Source organism: Silurus meridionalis, chromosome 4 (genome assembly GCF_014805685.1).
Source record: "Silurus meridionalis isolate SWU-2019-XX chromosome 4, ASM1480568v1, whole genome shotgun sequence".
In the NCBI taxonomy this organism is placed as follows: Eukaryota; Metazoa; Chordata; class Actinopteri; order Siluriformes; family Siluridae; genus Silurus; species Silurus meridionalis.
The window spans coordinates 35,117,711-35,138,790 of record NC_060887.1 but is presented as its reverse complement, the minus strand read 5'-3'; the positions used below and the strand labels follow the sequence as shown (position 1 = coordinate 35,138,790).

The 21,080-nt window shown below is 42.2% G+C and overlaps 1 protein-coding gene across 2 annotated transcripts in view; it reads right to left on the bottom strand.

Annotated features, from left to right (window-relative positions):
- The window catches only part of nck1b (NCK adaptor protein 1b), a 65,523-nt gene that overhangs the window by 32,179 nt on the left and 12,264 nt on the right, over positions 1–21,080 (bottom strand). The window lies entirely within an intron of this gene.

Genomic DNA, 21,080 nt, shown 5'->3' with positions numbered 1-21,080 from the left:
TCTATTGGATCGGACCACACCGCCAGCCTTCGCTCCCCACGTGCGCCAATGAGCCTCGGCCGCCTACGACCCAGTCACCGGTTCACCACTGTTAGTTCCTTGGAGCACTTTTGATGGCCACTGACCACTGCAGACCAGGAACATTACACAAGAGCTGCAGTTTTGTAGATGCTCTGACCCAGACGTCTAGACATTTTGTTAAACTCGCTCAAATCCTTACGCTCTGCCATTTTTCCTGCTTCAAACAAGTCAACATTTAGGACAAAATACTTGCCCACTAACAGGTGCCATGATGAAGAGATAAATAAGTGTTATTCACTTCACCAGTCAAAATGTCATAATGTCAATGTTATTCCTGATCAGTGTCCAGGGGAAAACGGAAAACGACTTGCCCCGCAAAAGTGTGCCATGTAGTGAAGTTCCCTGGTGCATGAAGTACATTACCAGTAGGGGGCAGTCGTGTTCCCACTTCTACCGTTTACTATATATGCAGGTGCGTTCTGACAGCAAGGGACGGAGCTTGAGAAGCACTTTTTGAAGTGCTTGTACAGTTCAACGAGAAATAAAATATGAATAATTTAGTTATTAATATATTATATATAGTTGCCAGAGGTGGCAAAAGTACACACATCCTTCACTTATATAAAAGTACTCGTGTTTTAAAAGACATACTCGTGTTTTAAAAGACTCGCCTAAAAGTTGAAGTTCGGACTACACTTTTTCACTCAGGTTAAAGTAAAGAAGTTTGAGCTCTGACATGTACTTAAGTAAAAAAGTAGCCATTTCTACTTCCTGTTTTAGTGTCACGCTGCTAACTGGACGTCCCGTCGTATTAATATTAGGGCTGTCAATCGATTATAACGTTTAATCGCGATTATTCGCATAATTATGTTTTGACTCGCGATTAATAGCAACTTAATCGCACATTTTTATTTGTTCTAAATGTCCCTTAAATTCACACTTTTCACGTATTTAATACTCAAATATTGAGCTTTCTATACATATATTTATTTAGTCTGTGAGGAGAGAGCGCCCCCTGCCTGTTTTCTCCTTTTTACAAAAGCACAGCGTTTTGTTGTGATTATGAGTATGTACAAATAAAAGTAGACCCTTTACAGATTCGAATGATGTATCGCCCTCTCATCTGTACGATCAAATAAAAGTTTGTTTCTAAATATTTCTAAATAAAGAATGGACGTCGTGAGTAAAACGAATGATTCTCTGAAGCTTTTCGTTTCTCCTTTTATATTTATTGAATTTTTTATGAAAACGGTCAAACAGAAATGCGCCCTGCATTAATCTCGGGTTAATAAAAGTCTGTGAAGTTTAATTGAATGTGTGTTGACGCTTTTATTTCTGACGGCCCTAATTAATAAATGGATACAAAACGATTTAAAATATTGTTACCCAATGAATGTATCCAGGCTGAACATCCACCATATAGAACACAAGCAGAGAAAAGATGATGATCAGGTGATCAGGAAGGTGTCTGTTCTCTCTCCTCTGTCTCATCCACTTTATCCCCAGACTTCTTGTTGCCAGATTTGTAAACTAGTCTACGTCTGTGGTGTGTGAGAACCTGGAAATGATACACCAGTGGCAGACTGAAAAAGCCGCACATTGACAGGAAATATGTTGATGGGCTGAAAAATATTGACATTTCACCAAATAGATTAAAACTGAAGTAATGTTTTGAAAATGTAAGAAGTAGAAAGTACAGATATTTGTGTATAAATAGGAATGAAAGTAAAAAGTAAGGGGCCGAAGCCCAACGCCTGAAAAACAACCACACATCATAATCCCCCTCCACCAAACTTTACACCAGTTAGAACAATGCAGTCAGACAAGTACTCGGACCCAGACTCGATAATCGGATTGCCACACAGAAAAAGACGGAAATGTGAGGGGAAAAAGACAGAAATGTGAGGGGGAAAAGACGGAAATGTGAGGGGGGAAAAAGACGGAAATGTGAGGGGAAAAAGACGGAAATGTGAGGGGAAAAAGACGGAAATGTGAGGGGAAAAAGACGGAAATGTGAGGGGAAAAAGACGGAAATGTGAGGAGGAAAAGGCGTAAATGTGAGGGGAAAAAAGACGGAAATGTGAGGGGAAAAACACAGAAATGTGAGGGGAAAAATGACGGAAATGTGAGGGGAAAAAGACGGAAATGTGAGGGGAAAAAAGACGGAAATGTGAGGGGAAAACGGAAATGTGAGGGGAAAACGGAAATGTGAGGGGAAAAGACGGAAATTGAGGGAAAAAGACGGAAATGTGAGGGGAAAAGACAGAAATGTGAGGGGAAAAAGGAAATGTGAGGGGAAAAAGACGAAATGTGAGGGGAAAAGACAGAAATGTGAGGGGAAAAAGGAAATGTGAGGGGAAAAGACGGAAATGTGAGGGGAAAACGGAAATGTGAGGGGAAAAGACAGAAATGTGAGGGGAAAAGACGGAAATGTGAGGGGGGAAAAAAACGGAAATGTGAGGGGGAAAAAGACGGAAATGTGAGGGGGAAAAGACGCAAATGTGAGGGGAAAAAACGGAAATGTGAGGGGAAAAAGACGGAAATGTGAGGGAAAAAAAGACGGAAATGTGAGGGGAAAAAAGACAGAAATTTAAGGGGGAAAAAGATCCTACAGCATCTCAACAACCAATATCATTTTTGTATCGATTAAAGTCAATACATACATACAATTCATCATGTCTTTTTTCCTGTAAATTAATAAGACCGATTGAGACACATGGACACACTCATCATAATAAAAAAACTCCTCTATCCTGAAGATCTCCACGTTAGAAATGTGTGTGGACACTGGAGACTCCTTTAATTAACGCAGTCTTTACAGAAAACAGTCATGTGGACCACGACCCTGTGAATCGCACGTTACTATAGAAAACAAAAGCATTTATATAAACCCGGCCCTGTCAACAAGAGATCCACCAAATATCAATCCTCCTCCCCACTCCAGTGTCTGTGTGAGATATACATTATGTGGAAAAGTGAAAGCAAAGAGAGGGAAAAAAAAAAGTCATTTTCTGTTCTCTATTTAATGTCTCCAGCTTCTGCTGCGTCAGCAGGATTTCAGTCCGAAGCTGGAACACATCAACGGGTTACACACGGGACAGTGAGACTCAGACTGCATGAGAAAAATCCTCTCTCTCTCTCTCTCTCTCTCTGCATCTCCCTCCCTCTCTCTGTCACTTTGTTTCTCTGTCTCTCTCTGTCTCTCTCTTCATCTTCCTCTCTGCATCATCCTCTCTCTCTCTGTCACTTTCTTTCTCTCCCTGTCACTTTTTGTGTCTCTCTCTCTTCATCTCCTCTCTGTCTCCATCTTTCTCTCTCTCCTGTCACTTTTGTGTCTCTCTTTCTCTCTTCATCTCCTCTTTCTCTCTCACTTTCTTTCTCTCTTTGTCACTTTCTCTGTCTCTCTTCTCTCTCTGCATCTCCCTCTCTCTGTGACCTCATTTTCTCTCAGTTTGTCTCTCTCTGCATCCTCACACTCATCCCCCACTTTCTCTCTGCATTTCTCACTCTCTTCTCTTTCATCTCTCTGCATTTCTCACTCTTCTCTCTTTCGTCTGCCAATTTCTTTTTGCATGCCTCTATACATCTCTCACTCCCTCTCCCTGTATGTTTCTCTACATCTCTCACTTTCTCTTTGTCTCTCTTACTATACATACTTCTCTCAGTACTTTCGTGTCTATCTCCTCTCTTTCTTTCTCTCCTCACATGTCTATCTCTCAGTAAAAACCCAGGAGACAGCTGAGAGTAAAATGAAAGCCCTCGATCGCTGCCTCGTGTACAGGTTTACTCCGCTTGCACACAGGAAACCTCCGGCGAGAGGCGCGACACCATCCACGTAATATTACACGACTCTCTATACGTCTTTGTAGCATGGATGCACTTTGAACTGTTTATTTGCAATAACCGCATGCCCTGAACATCTGGCAACCTTAATCATTACATTCACACCTCGTACTCTTTCCATTTACAGTGACTTTCTATAACTGCTGAATTTATATTGTGGAATCAGTGTTCAGTAGTATCTCAAGGTCAAGATCTCACTAAACAAAACACTCGGCTGTTATTGTTTTTCGGGGAAGAGACAGGTCTCCCGATACTTTTGCCCGTATGGAGTATGTTGGCTGAGAGAATTCATCAGGTTGAAAATAAATTCAAAAATTCAATTTGAATTCTAATTGTATTTGTCACATACACACTCATACAGAGTACGACATGCAGTGAAACGCTTTTTTGTCCGACATTTAAACATGAAAAAGAAATAGAATATAGGGATAAAAGAAATACAAAAATTAAGTAAATAAATAAAAAAGTAACATCAAATGATTGAACTCTCTTTGAAGGATTTCTTCTTTCGATACCGAATAGTCCTTTTTTCATGCTAATTTGCCTTATACCACTTATTACCACTTATAGGCTGACTGAGTCACATGGTTCTGCTGGAGGGGATCCAACGCTTGATCATTGTTGGAGTTCATTCATTTGATGGGTTCAATTTCAACCTGATGAATTCGATCGACCGAAGAACTCTCTGCTGGCAAAAGTATTGGGACACCCGTTTCGTCCCAAAACTGTTACCACAAAGTTGGAGGCGCACAATTGGATAGCATGACCTTTTCCCTGCATCTGTTCCAGCATGACGATGCTCCTGTACACAAAGCCAGAGCCATGAGTTGGAGTAGAAGATCTACTGCTATAGAGCTCTGACCCTAAACCCTGAGCACCTCTGGGCCTCCTCACCTCACCCACATCAGTAAATGACCTTACTAACACTCATGACTAAATCACAGACATCTCCACAAGTCCACTCCAAAATCTAGTGGAACTTCTTCCCAGAAGAGTGGTAAGTTATTGGTACAGGAAATGGGGACTGAATGTGGAATAGGATGGGAAAGCTCAGACTAGGGTGTTGTACCAAACTTGGACCTTTAAAAAAACAAACAAAAAAAAAAAACAACCCACATACAAATAAATAAGCAACTCAGTCAACTCAGTTAACTCAGTCCATCTAATCAATAATAAAATTTGTATTGTTAAATTATAATTTTTTTTAGATTTATTGTTCCGTCAATACCAAAACCTTCACGTCGAACCATTTAAAAAAACTGACGCTGGAGAGACTCCAATTTTTAGCATCAGTGATACTTTAGCAAACTACAGAAACTAAACAAACAATTACTGGAGACCTGAGAACAATCAGACACGCTGTGACCAATCGAGGCTTTAACGCCACCACCTGACCATATGATAAACCACAACCTACTGAGAACGCGAGTCCTTTTGTGTAGGGAAAAACTACACTGGTGTAGCGACTCTCCTTACATACAAAAATCACACAAACTCGTCACACTCAAACACACAGAGCTCTCGCGTAAATTATTCAGGAATAAAACTTCACTTGTTGTTGAATAAACCAGATTCACTGAGCATCTTGAGGAGGAGAACTTTTTTTTTTTTTTTTTTTTACGAGAAACGCCCTGCGGTTTTCTTGTACGTTAGTGCGTTAGTCCTTCGTACGTTGTAAAAACTTCTCACGGAAATTTAACCTGGAGCTTTAAATAAAGGAGTAATGTTTATTATCTATATTTATTAAGAAGAAATATGTTACTTATTAAGTGGAAAAATGTTACAAAAATGTAATTCTTCACTTAACATTGTTTGTATTAATGAGATTTAAAAAAATTATAAAAATTAAAAAAATCTAATAAAATTGGTGTATGTATACATATGAATAAAAAAAAGATTTAAATAAATATAAGAAATTAATTTCTAAATAATACATTAAAGGAGTGTGATTATGCTCAAAATGCTCATGGATTCACTATTGAAAATCGCCTTTGAATTAAAAAAAAACAATTATCGGGGGATTAGGAAATACCTTCCTAATAAAATTCTAGTCCACACACACACACACACACACACACACACACACACACACACACACACACACACACACAAATAGGAAGCGTCCTACCTTATCTAAAAAGCTCAGCATCCCGACTGAGGCTCCAGCCGAGGGTCAGAGGTCATCTCGTGACATTATCTCTCACACACACACACGCTTCTTCACAGAGTTCCGCTGTGTTCACACACTCACGAGATATCTCTTTCACAGAACATGTACATTCTGCTCCTCCTCTTTTAATAGTCTTTGTGACTCAACTACATACATACACACACACACACACACACACACACACACACACACACACACACACGCACAGCAAGGAAAAGAGTGTGCTTTTGCAAAGCAAAAAAATCGAGGTCTACAGCTGCATTTATAGTGTTGCAACCCTCACCACAACAACTCCTGACTCCACCTGGTATATACATACACATGCGCATGAACACACACACACACACACACACACACACACACACACACACACACACTTCCTCCTCCCACTGATGCACTGAGACTGCACAAGTTGAACAGAACAAAAGACTTGAAGGATGGATGTGGTGAGAAATTGTGTGTGTGTGAGTGTGCTAGAGAGAGAAAGAGAGAGAGATTGAGAGATCAATAGACAGATAGATAGATAGATAGATAGATAGAGATAGATAGATAGATAGATAGAGATAGATAGATAGAGAGAGAAAGAGAGAGAGATTGAGAGATCAATAGATAGATAGAGAGAGAGAAAGATAGAGAGAAAGAGATGGAGATAAAGAGATAGATAGATACTGAAAGAAAGAAAGAAAGAAAGAAAGAAAGAAAGAAAGAAAGAAAGAAAGAAAGAAAGAAAGAAAGAAAGAAAGAAAGAAAGAAAGGGGTTGGTAAGTCAGTAGGAACACGAGAGAGAGAAACAGACACTAAGACAGATGGAAATGGAGAAAGAAAGAAAGAAAGAAAGAAAGAAAGAAAGAAAGAAAGAAAGAAAGAAAGAAAGAAAGAAAGAAAGAAAGGTAAGTAGGAGATAGACTTCTATCAGTAGGTACAGGCTATTTGTTGGTACCTTGTATAGTCTACAGCAGGGGGCAGTGCTTGCTCTTACAAAGTCCCACAGTTATGGATCAGCCTTGTAATTAGTGTCCAGGACTCAGACATGCTCTTATTGTTTAAGTCCAGGTTGAAACTATTTGTTCATCAAGTCTTCAGTGAACAGGTTTAATGGTTGTATAGTGTTTTCACAAAAAATCCGATTTGCGATTTAAATCGATTTTTTTCCCCCTGCTTAAAATCAACCAGCATATGACAAAGAAAATGTTCAAAAAAAAAAGTTGTAACTTTATTAAATGGGTTAAAGTGCAATCAGAAACAACAAGCCATTGTAAATTGTGAAAATAGAACGTAACATAACATAAAATGAGCAAACCTACAAAGAAAAATGTTTTATGAGTGTTTAAATGTGGAACATGATTGAAAATTCACCTGAGGTTTGGAGTGATTTTGCCTTTACCTTTCTTAAAAACTCCACAGTAAAATATAATAGACAGGGAGATTCTAAATAAGAATTATTTAAAAGATTGAGCAAACCTCAAAAAAATGTTTTATGAGTGTTAAAATATGGTGATTCAAATGCTCTGATTGTTCTGTTTCTTAACGGAAAGGCCGTTCTGAAGCGTCTTTACAGGTATTTTGACCGCTCCCACCACCCATACCGGAAGTGTACGATTAGACGTGCAACACTAAACAAAGTGCGGCTGCTTAACCGTGTATTTTCAGGATGCGGCTGCTTAACCGCAGTCTAATGCTGTCGCTGTCTTGTTCACTTTGTAGGGCACTACATCTCTCCCACTCGACAGCATGCCTCTGTTTGAGATGCTGCAGTAAATTGATGCTACTGCTACCTTTGCTTGCTCGCTGCCATGTTGTTTGTGTATCTCTATAGCAAACGCGCGGGGGGTAGTTCGTTCGAAACTATGGGAGCCCAGAGGGGAGCGTCGGCGGACATTAAAGAGAAAACCGATTATTATTAAAACATATCGATGTAAACTACACATTCGAGTTAATCGATAAAATCGATTTATCGCCCAGCCCTAAGTCTTGCTCAAGTCCCTGCTTGGATCTGATCTGATCATGCCTGAAGTAGGGTGTCAAGATGGATCATGCAGCTTCAGAGGGCAGAAAGGGTGAAGGGGTATGGAGTACTCTTTAATTGGAAAGCACTCACTGCTCTGATGGTGGCTCCACGTGAACCATGAAGACGGACGTGCACTGCGATTCATATGAACAGTTCTTTTGCATCGGATTCAGTACTACAATTGTCAGGAACAGCTTTGAAATCAGCTTTGGTATAACTCTTGGCTATTAACCAATAAAAAGAGAGCATGCAAAAGATATGGAAAGAGAGAGAGAGAGAGAGAGAGAGAGAGAGAGAGAGAGAGAGAGAGAGAGAGACTGACATGACAACGCGTGCGAGAGAAAGAAACATATAGTGAAAAGAAAGAATAGAGATGGAGAGATACAGAGACAGAAAACCTCACCACATCCTTTCAGCACGGTGCTGCAAACTGCTTAGCTCCGACTCCATTACTACGGCGACCCAACTCGAAATTCAAAATGTAGTCAAGTAAAGAATGAAGTCCAATGCAATGAGGGATAGAAAGAAGATGGACAGACAGACAGACAGACAGACAGACAGATAAATATAAATAGAGAGAGGAGAAAAAAAGAGAAGTGAACAAGATATGTAGACAGACTGTAAGAGAAAGATATCGAAAGATACACAGACAGACAGACAAACAGACATGGTTATGGTCCTCTGTTGGAAATATGAGAAAGGGAGAAAGGAAAGGAGGGACACACTCTCACACACTCTCCATTACTTTGCACCCCAGGTACCTGAACTCCTCCACCTTCTCCACCTCTTCTCCCTGCAACTGCACCCCTCCACTGCCTTCCATCTCATTCACACACATGTACTCTGTCTTACTTCTACTAACTTTCATTCCCCTTCTCTCCGGAGTATATCTCCACTTCTCCAGGCTCTTCAAAACCTGCTCACTACTCTCACCACAAATCACAATATCATAGAGTATATTCTATATACAGTGTTATTAGAGTCTATTGTTATTTCTGTTATGTGTCAGTATGTTTGATGCTTTGGCAATAAAATGTCCATATGTGTCATGCCAATAAAGCAACCTCTGATTCTTGAGAGAGAAACAAATTAAGATCTGTTACTACAGAGAACTAAGTCAGCAGCTAAGAAGGTCTTTAGATAGATAGACAGATGGACAGACAGATATTTATAAAGGTTATTTGTCAGATATGAGATCTATAAAAGAAATTAAGAAAATAATAGAGGGGGGGGTAACTCGTAGACAGACAGACGTTTATAGAGGTTATTTGTCAGATATAAGATATATAAAAAGAAATAGAGAAAATTAAAGAGAGAGAGAGAGAGAGAGAGAGAGAGAGAGAGAGAGAGAGAGAGAGAGAGAGAGGGAGGGAGGGAAGGAGGGTAGGTAAGTCGGCAGGTAGATGGACAGACAGAGGTTAGTCAGATATGAGATATATAAAAGAAATGCAGAAATTAGAGAGGGGGTAGGTAAGCCAGTCAGTAAGTCGGCAGGTTGACAGACAGACAGAGGTTAGTTAGATAAGAGATATAAAAGAAATGCAGAAATAAATGAGAAAGAGAGAGGGGGTACATCAGTAAGTAGGTAAGGAGATAGACAGACAAACAGATAGATGTAAGTTTATAGAGGTTTTATATATAGATATAGATATATAGATATATAGAGATAGATAGATAGATAGATAGATAGATAGATAGATAGATAGATAGAATAAATAGAATAAATAGATAGATAGATAGATAGATAGATAGAATAAATAGAATAAATAGAATAAATAATATAATAAAGATATAATAAATATATATATATATATATATATATATATATATATATATATATATATATATATATATATATATATATATATATATATATATATATATATATATATATATATATATATATATATATATATATATATATATATATATATATATATATATATATATATATATATATATATATCAGACAGATGTTTATAGAGGTTATTTGTTAGATATGAAATATCAAATACTTTTACTCCAAAATAAAAGGGGGAAAAAAAGAAATAAAGAGACTAAAATTGAGATATGGTGCTACAAAGAACTCAGTCAGTCAGTCAGTCAGTCAGTCAGTCAGTCAGACAGACAGACAGAGAGACAGAGAGACAGAGAGACATCAGATATGAGATCTATAAAAAGAAAAGAATAAGAAAGAAAGAGAGAGAGAAGGGTAGGTAGGTAGGTAGGTAGGTAGGGAGACAGACAGACAGAAAAAGGTTAGAGGTTATCGGTCAGATATGAAATATATAAAAAAAGCGATGGAGAGAATGAAAACGAAAGAGAGAGAGAGAGAGAGAGAGAGAGAGAGAGAAAGACTGACAGATGCATCCGAGTCTGTGAACGTTGTAGGATTTCAGCACTTTTTTTGCCCTTTAGTTTCATCTTAAGCAAATATAAAGCAGAGAGATTTGGAAAACACACTACTTTCCATCTGCGCTGTAAGATGGTATGAGGGAGAAACCTTGAGAGGAACCAGACAGGTGGGCGAAACTGAACGTCCATTCATTACAGTTCCACCATTATTGATAGACACTGATGAAGACTCGAGTGTAAAACCGTTCACGGTGATTGCAGTCCTAAAGCATTGTAGCAAACTGTGTAGATTAATTGCAGTCTTAGATGGTGTGGAACCATCCTCATGTGGAACCAACCTCAGCTGCAGCGAGTGGTCTCCAAATTCTAAAAGAACCCCATCCGGAGGAAGAGAGGGACCAAACAGGGATATTTCTTGTTCCTTGGTTTGGGTGAGAGACAATGGAAAAGACATCTTTCTGAAGAACCTTGATATAGTTCAGTGCAATCTTGGCCAACATGTTGATTCAGACATGCTGTATGCACATTCCTGAACATGCCACCCACTGGCTTTGTGTCCTGTACTGTTCTAATTCACTGGAAGTGAGAGATCAAGTCCAAAACCTGTTCCAGCATGACAATGTCTCTGTGCACAAAGTGAGCTCCATGAGGACATGGTGTGTTAAGGTTGAAATGAAAGAGCTCAAACTCCTCTGCCCTCCCCCCTGTGCTCCTCAACCCCAATAAACAACTTTGTAAAGAACTCTGAGTGAACTATTAACCTGACTGACTAAAAGTGGATACTTGACCTTGTTATGACCCTGATTTTTTTTTTTTATCAATTCCAAAATCGTATGCATTCATCTGCTTATTAAACATGGTAATCCATATAAATTCTACACACACGCAAACCCCTTGTCCACGTTAACCCAAGTAAATCTTCATGGGGTTTTGCTTTGTGCACAGGAACATTGCCATGAAATATAATTCCAAGACATCTTATATAATTGTGTGCCTCCAACGTTGCTGTCTCGATATTTTAGTCCATACAGTGTATTTTCTTTATCCGTTCATGCAATAAATAATCGAAATGTATTTAGAGGTAAAGATCATCACAGGCATCAATATCTTTTTTTATTTAAAAATTTTAGAACTTTTATTTTTTAACTTTAAGACTTTTTCACGTATTACTTTTACCACACTGCTGTGCATGATAAAGGAAATCTGTTTACCATAAAAAAATAAATAAAATAAAAACAGCTTCAGTGGGTTTCAATCCCATCATTCCATTCAAAATACCAAAGAAAATCATATTTTCAGCAAGGCCACTCAAGAACAAAGCTGTTTTCTGCCCTAGAACTATGTTTGAGTGTGTGTGTGTGTGTGTGTGTGTGTGTGTGTGTGTGTGTGTGTGAGTGAGAAATCCACAGTCACTTTCCATACACCAAGAGATCTGGAAGAAGCGATGAAGAGCGAGGGGGAGCGTAAGGAAGGGAGGACCAAATAAAAGCTAAGAGGAGCTAGGAGGAGTGGGGAAGAGCCAGAAGCAGCGATAAGGAGTGTAGAGGAGCGTGAAGGACAGGAAAGGAGCGATGAGGAGCCGAGAGGAAACGGGAGCGGGGAGGAGTGGAGAGGAGGAGGAGAAGCGGGCGGAACGGAAAGGAACGGAGAGAAGGAGGAGCAATGGGGGCGGAGAGGAGGAGGAGGAGGAGCAAGCAGGGAGGCGGAGAGAAGGAGGAGCTGGGAGTAGCGGGAAGAGCGAAAAGGAGGAGCGGGAGAAGCGGAGAGAAGGAGGAGCTGGGAGTAGCGGGAAGAGCGAAAAGGAGGAGCGGGAGAAGCGAGGAGGAGGAGGAGGCGGGAAAAGAGCGGAGAGGAGAAGGAGCGGAGAGGAGAAGGAGCGGGAGGATGAGAGAGGAGGAGCTGGGAGGAGCAAGAGGAGGCGGAGAGGAGGAGCAGCTAGGAGGAGGAGGAAGGAGGAGAGGAGTAGGGAGGAGGAGGCGGGTGGAGGAGGAGCAAGGAGGATCAGAGAGGAGAGAGGAAGAGGATGAGTGGAAAGAAGGAGAGGAGGAGGAGGAGGAGGCGGAGAGAAGGAAGAGCGGAGAGGAGAAGAGGGAGAAGCGGAGAAGCGGAGGGGAGAAGCGGAGAATCGGAGGGGAGAAGCGGAGAAGCGGAGAGGAGGAGGAGGAGCAGAGAGGAGTGGAAAGGAGGAGGAGGCGGAGATGAGGAGGAGCAGGGAGGATTGGGGAGGCGGAGGAGCTGTGAAGAGTGGAAAGAGGAGAAGGAGCGGAGAGGAGATGGGGCAGGGAAGGATTGGTAAGGAGTGGAGAGGAGGAGGCGGGAGGAGGAGCTGGGAGGAGGAGCTGGGAGGAGGAGGCGGAGTGGACGAGGGGCAAGGAGGATCGGAGAGAAGGAGGAGCGAGAGAAGTAGGGAGGAGGAGCGGAGTGGAGGAGGAGCAAAGAGGATCGGAGAGGAGGAGAGAGGAGGAGGAGGAGCCGAGAGGAGTGGAAAGGAGGAGGAGGAGCGGAGAGGAGGAGGAGGGAGGATTGGGGAGGAGGAGGAGCGGTGAAGAGTGAAGCGGTGAGGTGAGGAGTGGAGAGGAGGGAGGAGGAGCAGGGAGGATTGGGGAGGAGGAGCAGTGAGGAGTGGAGAGGAGGAGGGAGGAGGAGCAGGGAGGATTAGGGAGGAGGAGGCGGAGCGTTATTCACATTCTCTCCCTCCACACGTTATTCACATTCTCTCCCCCCACACGTTACTCACATTTTCTCCCTCCACACGTTACTCACATTCTCTCTCTCCACACGTTATTCTCATTCTCTCTCCACACGTTATTCTCATTCTCTCTCTCCACACGTTATTCTCATTCTCTCTCTCCACACGTTATTCCCATTCTCTCTCTCTCTCTCTCTCTCCACACGTTATTCTCATTCTCTCTCTCTCCACACGTTATTCCCATTCTCTCTCTCTTTTCACACGTTATTCTCATACTCACTCTCTCCACACGTTATTCTCATTCTCTCTCTCCACACGTTATTCTCATTCTCTCATTCTCTCTCTCTCTCTCTCTCTCTCCACGTTATTCTCATTCTCTCTCTCTCTCTCTCTCTCTCTCTCTCTCTCTCTCTCTCTCACACGTTATTCTCATTCTCTCTCTCTCTCTCTCTCTCCACACGTTATTCTTATACTCTCTCTCTACGTTATTCCCATTCTCTCTCTCTCCACACGTTATTCCCATTCTCTCTCTCTCTCTCCACACGTTATTCTTATACTCTCTCTACACGTTATTCCCATTCTCTCTCTCTCCACACGTTATTCCCATTCTCTCTCTCTCTCTCTCTCTCCACACGTTATTCTTATACTCTCTCTCTACACGTTATTCCCATTCTCTCTCTCCACAAGTTATTCTCATTCTCTCTCTCCACACGTTATTCTTATACTCTCTCTCTACACGTTATTCCCATTCTCTCTCTCTCCACAAGTTATTCTCATTCTCTCTCTCCACACGTTATTCTCATTCTCTCTCCACACGTTATTCTCATTCTCTCTCTCCACACGTTATTCTCATTCTCTCTCTCCACACGTTATTCTCATTCTCTCTATAAAAACTGCATTATATATACCCAAAGAAAACTATAACGCAAGATTAAGAACGGAGGATAAGAACTTAAACACCAAGCTGACAGTCGGCCAGAGTGAAATGTTGCGTGGTTTTTGAACGTCGGTCGGCTGTAGTTTTTTTCCGCACTGTCGGTTCTGGTCGGACGCAGTCAGCTGTTTTTCAGCCGATTCTGCATGTTGATTCGGAGGCGGAGCTCATCAGCATTTCAAAGACCTGCACACTACTGCCACCTGCAGGTTTGGGAGAGTAATGTTCTCTCACACGATTTGGTGTGTCAGATGCGCCTGCATAATAATAAAAGCTTCGTAACTTTACTGTCATTTGGCGAATCATTCGGAATATCAGTGATCTGTGGAATAAAAATTCACGCTAAAATGATCAGGACACGCAAGCTGTCGATCGGAGAGGCTCAGCGCAAACGCTTCAGTGATTTTAATCAGATTTCAGGACCAGGAGGAAAGCAGGATTGGGAGGCCCCATACCTCTCTGACTCTATCTGGATGCAGCCAGCATATACACACCACACACACACACACACACACAGATTGTTATGCAACCACACAAGATGGATACTGCTACCTGTACTGCTTTACAAGCTGCACACTGACTACTCTAAAATATTAGAAATTAAATAACATTTATTTCTCTAGTATTGTTCCTTGAGAAGATATAACAAAAGGGGGGTGAGGGGTGTACTCACTTTTGTGAGATATTGTACAATTGTGTGTTTTTAAATGTAATATTTAATTTTCCTCAGATTTAAAGATGTTTTATACTTCACTGTTCTGCTTATTTCAGCATAACAAATGTCTTCATTCCTTCCATCCTTTATTTATTCACTCCATTGGTATATTTTCTCTTATTCCAACTGTTCAAAGGTCAGTGATCACAAATTTAAATAATATAATAACTTTCTGTGTGTGTGTGTGTGTGTGTGTGTGTGTGTGTGTGTGTGTGTGTGTGTGTGTGTGTATTCCCTCTGTCTCCCTGACAGACACAGCCAGTGCACACTTCCTGTCAAATCTGGGGCTGCAGTTCCTCTACACTACATTTCATCATGCAGGTGTGCTGATGTATATCGTGGCACAAAAACTGCAGCAGTCATTGGGTTTCGCCTTCACGTCCTCCATAAAAAAAAATGTATAAATACCCAGATACGGAGAGATGGCAGCACTATATCATACCCAGTGACATTTTATGAAATTCCACATTCCATCTGCTGGAACGGGTAAAAAAATAAAAGATATATATTATAAATCACAATTTCTCCTCTCGTCCATACAATCATGGCTTCACTCGATCTAAGTGGTTCTAGAGAAGTGTTGGCCTGATCGTTCTGAGTCGGAGAACTGGCAGGAACCACAGTTTCTCACAGGAACTCTGTGTGGCAAGGTGTAGTTGAGATGCGATGGTGTGTCTATTCACATTGAGGGCGTTTGTTCAACGCCCCTCATCCAGGTGGGCTTACAATGATCTTGTTTATAGCTAGAGCTAAAGTACAACATGTTCATAATAGTAAACGTAGCTACTGCTCCTGAACCCAACAGCTCCAACATGCACTATAAGTTAAAAAGTATTGGGACAGCGGACGTTTCCAGCCATATGTGGTTCTTCTCCAAACATATTTTAAAGCAGAAAATATGAAAATAACCCTGTGTACAAAGCCAGCTGCATGAAGATATGCTTTACATGGAAGATCTCCTGCTCTAGAGCTCTGACCTCAACCCTCCTTATCACCTTTGTTCCTCCTCACCAACATCAACTTCCCAGAAGAGTGGAAGTTCTCTTTACGGTACAACGGAGACTCAATGTGGAACGAGATGTTCAAAAAGCACATCTTACTCTCAGGTGTCCACAAACTTTTGTCTAGACAGTGTATTTAACATTAGACGCAGTAAGCTCCGCCTCCTCTCTGTGTTACACGTTTGGAACCGTTTCTCTGATTGGCTGCTGTTAGTCGGAGAGCGTCTGCGCTCATAAGGATTAGTGATCCATCAATTTCCCACCTTTGACTTGGAAAAATATTAATAGTAATTTCCCCCGAAATTTCGAATAAATTCCCTTAACTTCCTAGTAAGTTTCCAACTCTGAATAATTCCAAAATTCCCCAGATGGAGTTACCATTAGATGCAGTAAGCTCCGCCTTCTCTGTATTTATTGGTCACATGATTGGTTGTTAGTCCGAGAGCGTCTGCACTTCAGAATAAGATTTAATGATGCATCGATTCCCCACTTATGACTTGGACAAAATAAAAACACCCCCCACAGAACTCCCCCAACACCCAAACCAGAGTTGGGTGTAGTTTTCAGTGAGATACCGTTAAAAGCTAGTCTGTTAAGTTTCAGTGCTCTAAGCACAACACATTGCACTCGTTCACAGAGGGGTCCTTGTTCTTTCCCCCACCTTTTAGTGAACGCAGGTGACGCTGTATCCAGTTCAAACATCTGTTGGTGTGAAGAGTCGAAGTGCAAAGAAATAACCGCAGCCGAAACCACAAACCTAAAAACGTGATAAATGTACTACTCAGAATAAAAGAGTGTGAGCTCCTGACATCTGGGATGATTAGTGCAGGAGGGTCTGGACTACACTACACTTCTTTATAATGTGAAAGTAAGATATATACTACACTTCCCATGGAAAAAGGAAGTGAAAGACTGACGGAAAAACTTTAAATTCCCCGTGATGGGTCCTGCGAGACATGATTGCGTGTGCTGATGTTTCTTTTGGAAAGACCGACTGACTGCGTGTGATGGATCTGAGCGAGTCACATGAAAGCCAACAGCATTCAAGCTGCAACAAACGCTTATAGAGTCTGAACAAACCTGATAGCAGCTTAATAAGATCAAAAATTATATTATATTAAGATAAGAGCTTGTTGAACTAGCTAAGTGTGCTGTGCTAAGTGCCAAGTGTTTTGAACTAACTCAACTACCTAAGCATGTTAAACCAGCTAACCCAAGCGTGTTTACCTACCTAAGCGTGTTCAACTAGCAAACAGTGTTGAAATAACTCTGTTGAACCAGCTAAGTGTGCGGTGCTAAACGTGTTGAACCAGCTAAGTGTGCGGTGCTAAACGTGTTGAACCAGCTAAGTGTGCGGTGCTAAACGTGTTGAACCAGCTAAGTGTGTTGAACTAACCGTGTTCAACTAGCTGAGCATGTTAAACCAGCTGACCGTGTTAAACAAAGCGTGTTAAACTAAGCATGTTGAAATAGCTAAACATGTTGAACCAGATGAGCGTGTTAAACTAAGCATGTTGAACTAAACATGTTGAACTAGCTAAACGTGTTGAACTAAGCGTGTTTATCCAGCTGAGCGTGTTGAAAGAAACGTGTTGAACCAGCTGAGCGTGTTGAACCAGCTGAGCGTGTTGAACCAGCTGAGCGTGTTGAACCAGCTGAGCGTGTTGAACTAAGCGTGTTGAACTAAGCGTGTTGGACTAAGTGTGCTAAACTAGCTAAACGTGTTGAACTAAGTGTGCTAAACTAGCTAAATGCGTTGAACTAAGCGTGTTGAACCAGCTGCGCGTGTTGAACTAAGCATGTTGAACTGAGCGTGTTGAACCAGCTGAGCGTGTTGAACTAAGCGTGTTGAACCAGCTGGCGTGTTGAACCAGCTGAGCGTGTTGAACTAAGTGTTGAACCAGCTAAGTGTGTTGAACCAGCTGAGCATGTTGAACCAGCTGAGCGTGTTGAACTAAGCGTGTTGAACCAGCTGAGCGTGTTGAACTAAGCGTGTTGAACCAGCTGAGCGTGTTGAACTAAGCGTGTTGAACCAGCTGAGCGTGTTGAACTAAGCGTGCTGAACCAGCTAAACGTGTTGAACTAAGCGTGCTGAACCAGCTAAACATGTTGAACTAAGCATGTTGAACCAGCTGAGCGTGTTGAGCTGAGCATGTTGAACTAAGCATGTTGAACCAGCTGAGCGTGTTGAACTAAGCGTGTGGAACTAAGCGTGTTGAACCAGCTGAGCGTGTTGAACTAAGCGTGTTGAACCAGCTGAGCGTGTTGAACTAAGCGTGTTGAACCAGCTGAGCGTGTTGAACTAAGCGTGTTGAACTAAGCGTGTTGAACCAGCTGGCGTGTTGAACTAAGCGTGTTGAACCAGCTGGCGTGTTGAACTAAGCGTGTTGAACCAGCTGAGCGTGTTGAACTAAGCGTGTTGAACCAGCTGAGCGTGTTGAACTAAGCGTGTTGAACCAGCTGAGCGTGTTGAACTGCGTGTTGAACCAGCTGGCGTGTTGAACTGCGTGTTGAACCAGCTGAGGTGTTGAACTAAGCGTGTTGAACCAGCTGGCGTGTTGAACTAAGCGTGTTGAACCAGCTGGCGTGTTGAACTAGCGTGTTGAACCAGCTGGCGTGTTGAACTGGCGTGTTGAACCAGCTGGCGTGTTGAACTGCGTGTTGAACCAGCTGAGCGTGTTGAACTAAGCGTGTTGAACCAGCTGAGCGTGTTGAACTAAGCGTGTTGAACCAGCTGAGCGTGTTGAACTAAGCGTGTTGAACCAGCTGGCGTGTTGAACCAGCTGGCGTGTTGAACCAGCTGGCGTGTTGAACCAGCTGGCGTGTTGAACCAGCTGAGCGTGTTAAACTAAGCGTGTTGAACCAGCTGTGCGTGTTAAACTAAGCGTGTTGAACCAGCTGGCGTGTTGAACTAAGCGTGTTGAACCAGCTGAGTGTGTTGAACCAGCTGAGTGTGTTAAACCAGCTGAGTGTGTTGAACCAGCTGAGCATGTTGAACTAAGCGTGTTGAACTAAGCGTGTTGGACTAAGTGTGCTAAACTAGCTAAGCGTGTTGAACTAAGTGTGCTAAACTAGCTAAATGCGTTGAACTAAGCGTGTTGAACCAGCTGCGCGTGTTGAACTAAGCATGTTGAACTGAGCGTGTTGAACCAGCTGAGCGTGTTGAACTAAGCGTGTTGAACCAGCTGAGCGTGTTGAACCAGCTGAGCGTGTTGAACTAAGCATGTTGAACTAAGTGTGTTGAACCAGCTGAGCATGTTGAACCAGCTGAGCGTGTTGAACTAAGCGTGTTGAACCAGCTGAGCGTGTTGAACTAAGCGTGTTGAACCAGCTGAGCGTGTTGAACTAGCGTGTTGAACCAGCTGAGCGTGTTGAACTGGCGTGCTGAACCAGCTAAACGTGTTGAACTAGCTAAGCGTGTTGAACCAGCTAAACATGTTGAACTAAGCATGTTGAACCAGCTGAGCGTGTTGAGCTGAGCATGTTGAACTAAGCATGTTGAACCAGCTGAGCGTGTTGAACTAAGCGTGTGGAACTAAGCGTGTTGAACCAGCTGAGCGTGTTGAACTAAGCGTGTTGAACCAGCTGAGCGTGTTGAACTAAGCGTGTTGAACCAGCTGGCGTGTTGAACTAAGCGTGTTGAACTAAGCGTGTTGAACCAGCTGGCGTGTTGAACTAAGCGTGTTGAACCAGCTGGCGTGTTGAACTAAGCGTGTTGAACCAGCTGAGCGTGTTGAACTGGCGTGTTGAACCAGCTGGCGTGTTGAACTGGCGTGTTGAACCAGCTGGCGTGTTGAACTGGCGTGTTGAACCAGCTGGCGTGTTGAACTAGCGTGTTGAACCAGCTGAGGTGTTGAACTAAGCGTGTTGAACCAGCTGGCGTGTTGAACTAAGCGTGTTGAACCAGCTGTGGTGTTGAACCAGCTGGCGTGTTGAACCAGCTGAGCGTGTTGAACTAAGCGTGTTGAACCAGCTGGCGTGTTGAACTAAGCGTGTTGAACCAGCTGGCGTGTTGAACTAAGCGTGTTGAACCAGCTGGCGTGTTGAACTAAGCGTGTTGAACCAGCTGGCGTGTTGAACTAAGCGTGTTGAACCAGCTGGCGTGTTGAACCAGCTGGCGTGTTGAACCAGCTGAGCGTGTTGAACCAGCTGGCGTGTTGAACCAGCTGCGCGTGTTGAACTAGCGTGTTGAACTAAGCGTGTTGAACCAGCTGTGCGTGTTAAACTAAGCGTGTTGAACCAGCTGAGCGTGTTGAACTAAGCGTGTTGAACCAGCTGAGTGTGTTGAACCAGCTGAGTGTGTTAAACCAGCTGAGTGTGTTGAACCAGCTGAGCATGTTGGAATAGCTGAGCGTGTTGGAATAGCTGAGCGTGTTGGAATAGCTAAACGTGTTGAAATAGCTAAACGTGTTGAAATAGCTAAACGTGTTGAAATAGCTAAACGTGTTGAACTAAGCGTGTTGAACTAGCTAAACATGTTGAACCAAGCGTGTTGAACCAGCTGAGCGTGTTGAACTAAGCGTGTTGAACTAGCTAAACGTGTCGAACCAAGCGTGTTGAACCAGCTGAGCGTGTTGAACTAAGCGTGTTGGAATAGCTAAACGTGTTGAAATAGCTAAACGTGTTGAAATAGCTAAACGTGTTGAACCAGCTGAGCATGTTGAACTAAGCGTGTTGAAATAGCTAAACGTGTTGGAATAGCTAAACGTGTTGAACTAGCTAAACGTGTTGAACCAGCTATGCATGTTGAACTAGCTAACTTCCAGCTCCACCTCCACTGTATTGAAGCAGCACAATAGCCATGGCGGGAAACTGCAAAAATAAAACCACATGCTTGTCAAAACACGTGGAGTTACACACCCCTGGTGGTGGGACATCCAGTACTCTGCAAAATTTTTAGCCGCTTGTGAAAAAAGTGCAATTAAAAAAAAAGTTATTTAAACACTGTTTTCAATAAATAAACTGAACTGCAGTAAAAGAATAAAGAACTGAAAAGTAAATGGAGTAAAACTGTGATTAAACACTAAAAATGCAGGTTATTGAAGCAAACAACAAAACTTTTTATGGAGAAAAATAAGTATCTAAATAAATGTAAAAAAAGTGCCACGACCAATCAGGACCCGAGGGGAAATGTACAGTTTTGTTCAGGTGTTAAATTTAAACAGAACAGTTATCACCCCAGTTCGTTACTGTGCAAGAAATAGTGTGTGAGCTAAAAAAATACTAAATAATCCACCACACAGCAGTGTGTTGTGACCCTGGCATGAAGTGAGCTTCCTGCTCTCACCTAGAAGTGGATTCTTTTCCTGTGACCCTTTCAATTCCTTACATGCTAAAATGCTTT